We start from the raw sequence: 3,872 nt of genomic DNA, 5'->3' as shown, positions 1-3,872 counted from the left end.
CCCCACAAGTGTTACTATCTTAGAACATTATTAATCCTGCTTCCTCCCTCCTGCATTTTCTATTATTGCTGTTATGCACTTTAATTCTACAAATGTGATAATCCCCATAAGATATTTCTATGAATGTTTCATAAAACAATATTCATTTATATTTCTCTGATATTGGCTTTCCAGGGGCCTTTGTCTTTCTTGCATTTCCAGTTCAAGAATTAGCCGGCCGCGCTCGGGGCCGCCCGGGAGATCCAGGTCATCGGGCGCTCCCGGGAAAACAAAAACAATCCGCGGCGCCACGGGGACAGCAGAGCGCGGCGGGCCGGGCCAGAGACGAGGGGGGCCGAGCGCCATGGCGCGGGCGGGCACGGGCCGGTCAGGGCTGCCCCGGAGCCGTGGCTAGCGCGCCTGTCGCTCCCGCCACCGCCGCAGCCGCCGCGCGCCTTGGGGACGAGGAGCGAGAAGCGGCCTCCGCCGGGCTCGGGCCGCAGAGCGCCGGCATGGACCGGTGCGTGACGGTGGAGCGCGAGCTGGAGAAGGTGCTGCACAAGTGCTCGGGCTATGGGCAGCTTTGCGGGCGCGGCCTGGAGAAGCTCATCGACGACGCCGGCGGCCTGCGGCGCGAGATCCTGCAGAGCCACGGCCAAGAGGCTGAATGATCAGGGACACTTTCACTTGTCTTGACACAGTGCTGTAAAAGAATAAAGGACACTGTTCAGAAATTGGCTTCGGACCACAAAGACATCCACAGCAGTGTTTCTCGGGTTGGAAAAGCCATTGATAAGAATTTTGATTCAGACATTAGCAGCGTGGGCACAGATGGCTGCTGGCCGTCAGACAGCCAAAGGCTTCTCGATGAAGTCATGGCGGAGCACTTCTTCCGACAGGGGATGCTGGATGTCTCCGAGGAGCTATGCCAGAAATCTGGTCTTTCTGTAGACCCAAGTCAGAAAGAACCATTTGTGAGCTAAATCGAATATTAGAAGCATTAAAAGTCAGAGTTCTGAGACCTGCTCTCGAGTGGGCGGTATCAAACCGAGAAATGCTTATAGCCCAGAACAGCTCTTTGGAATTTAAGCTGCACAGACTGTATTTTATTAGCTTGTTAATGGGTGGAACTACAAATCAGCGAGAAGCATTACTATATGCTAAAAATTTTCAGCCATTTGCCCTGAATCATCAAAAAGATATTCAGGTTTTGATGGGAAGCCTGGTATACCTGAGACAAGGGATTGAGAACTCACCGTATGTTCACCTGCTTGATGCAAACCAGTGGGCTGACATCTGCGACATCTTCACACGGGATGCCTGTGCCCTCCTGGGGCTCTCTGTAGAGTCCCCTCTCAGCGTCAGTTTCTCTGCAGGTTGTGTGGCACTGCCAGCTTTAATTAATATCAAAGCCGTGATTGAACAGAGGCAGTGCACTGGAGTTTGGAACCAGAAAGATGAATTACCTATTGAGGTGGACCTTGGTAAGAAGTGCTGGTATCACTCCATATTTGCCTGCCCCATTCTTCGCCGACAAACAACAGATAGCAACCCACCCATGAAATTGGTCTGTGGTCATATTATATCAAGAGATGCCCTGAATAAGATGTTTAATGGTAGCAAATTAAAATGTCCATATTGTCCAATGGAACAAAGTCCAGGAGATGCCAAACAGATATTTTTCTGAAGGAATAACTTTAGTTTGCAGTTTGTAAGTGAAACTGAATTGCGGGCTCATTTCAAAAGAGAACGTTCCATTTAACTCAGCTAACCAAGGACTCACGTGTTTATATAAGCTAATGCTCCGGAACCTTTGCCAACATTTTAGTATCTACACACTGAGGGGGAGTGCGCCAGATGAATATTATCATAGGGCTTTATTATACTCTTGGTCTTCATTTCTGATCAAGTAAATACACCAGCAGTTGTCGTTCAATGCAGGTTTTTGTGCTTAATTATATGGTGATTTTTTTTTTTTACTGTTTAAGAGCAGAAACAGAAATTGACCTCCCTGCCATGTGTTTAATATTTCTCCAGCTTTTACTTTTCTCATTTTCTTGATAACCGAAAGCTTTGAGAATGTTTGTGAAAAAGTTTTATTTCCTCTTATGTATACATAATTAAATGAAAATTCTTCAGAAAAAGTTTGATAAATTGAATTGTTATGAACTAATATGCCTTTTTTTTTTGCTCAAGGAAGGAAGCTGTGATAGATTTCAAATACGCTTTTTGATGTTTTCGTCTGCTCCAGCTCTCACTGAGAAGTCAGCACACCTGCATTTGAGCTCTTTTTGTAGCCCCAGAGGCTGCCTCTTTAAAATTTTGTTTAAAATGTGGTAGGCTGGTGTGACAAGTCTTTCGCTAGAACAGAGTGGAATCAGTGCTATTGTTTCTTTGCTTTTATTGCCAAGAGGTGCTTGTTTTAAAGTATGTTCAATAAAATTAAATTCCAAAGTTAAAAAAAAAGAATTATATGATTCTTGAACCCTAAAAACTCACTCTAGTGCTTTTTCTCTAAAGCAAGTGCTAACAAGGAAAGGTTTCCATTTATGGACTTCTGAAGACATCTTTATTTTGTGGCAATAGTGGTGCTGGGAATAGAATAATGGGTTGTGAGAGTCTTCACATACTTTTAAAATGGCGTTATTTTGAATTTTAGCTTATTTTATTTATTGTGACATTGGCTGTCACAGTTTTCTTGCTTATTTGGTTTCTGGGTTCTATTGAGGTTTTCTTAATAAAATCTTTGGTTTTATAGCTATTGTATGGTACATTATAGTTCCCTCAGTATTGATGCTGCTCATGTGATATTGACTTTCCAGTGTCTGTGAGTTGAAGTCTTTCATCAATGAAGAATATGCCCATGTATTTTCACTTCTGATAATTATTTCTCCATAAATGATCTCTCCTAGTCTTTTAATAACATGCCATTTGTCTCTATTCTAACTTTTCCAATGTTGTGCATCCCCTGATTTGTTGGGATAATGGCTCTTGACTTTTCTTCTTGTTAAGTCATCAGCCTCTTATTGCAATTAATCTCTTCTTAATTCCTTACAGTCTTAATTTCAATTGTGATTATAAAACCAAAACAGTTTTAATTAAAAAGATAGAAGAGCAGCTTCAACATCAATGAGTAAACCATTTATAATTTCAATATCATAAAATATTAATTATAAAGAAAAAATTATAACATGTATCACATTAAGATATATTATGAGCTACATCACTTTCAGATGTATTAAATATATGCCACTGAGAGACAGGGAGTAGAAAACCACACTGTGAAAGATGCTACATATATCACATATGTCAGTAAAGGACATCAAACCAAAACATGTATAATTCTGACTGAACACCAACTAGAAAAATGGGCTAAAAATTCAATAAGCACTACAGAAAAGATAAAAACTAATTGGTCAATTAAAATATGAACACATCAGTTTAGCTACAACTAAAAATAGCAACACAATTTTCTGGCAAGGTATGGATGATGAGATCAGTAATGGAAGGGTAGTCAATTTCAATTTCATTGCATCACATTGGGAAACATGTGGGTCAAACTAGGGTGTCCACCATCTACCCACCTGCCACTGTGAGTCAAACATTTTACAAGTACTTGAATGCACTTCAGTAGAAAAGGGCCTGCTGTGAGATGAACAAACAGTGATGGGATTCTAAATGTGAGGGAATTTCCTGAACTAGATTTTTGTAGATTTCCAAATATTTGTCATTGTGTAGAGAACAAGTAAATAGTGATATGCCTGGAAGTTGGCACACATTTGATTTTTTTTTCTATTTGAGCTTTGTTACACTATGGCTACCCTCACTGCCACCACATGCTTCAAATACTCCAGTAACTTTGTGTGTTTAGGGTAAGTACTTTGGTTGGCAAA

General features: G+C 41.3%; 1 pseudogene; it reads left to right on the top strand.

Moving 5' to 3' along the window:
* The first annotated feature begins 491 nt into the window (after positions 1-491).
* Positions 492-1,933, top strand: LOC143661946 (E3 ubiquitin-protein ligase RMND5A pseudogene; annotated as a pseudogene).
* Positions 1,934-3,872: the final 1,939 nt, after the last annotated feature.

The sequence above is a fragment of the Tamandua tetradactyla genome, chromosome 2, assembly GCF_023851605.1.
Source record: "Tamandua tetradactyla isolate mTamTet1 chromosome 2, mTamTet1.pri, whole genome shotgun sequence".
Classification (NCBI taxonomy): domain Eukaryota; kingdom Metazoa; phylum Chordata; class Mammalia; order Pilosa; family Myrmecophagidae; genus Tamandua; species Tamandua tetradactyla.
Note: the sequence above shows the minus strand (reverse complement) of the source record. Positions and strands in the feature narration are given on the sequence as shown.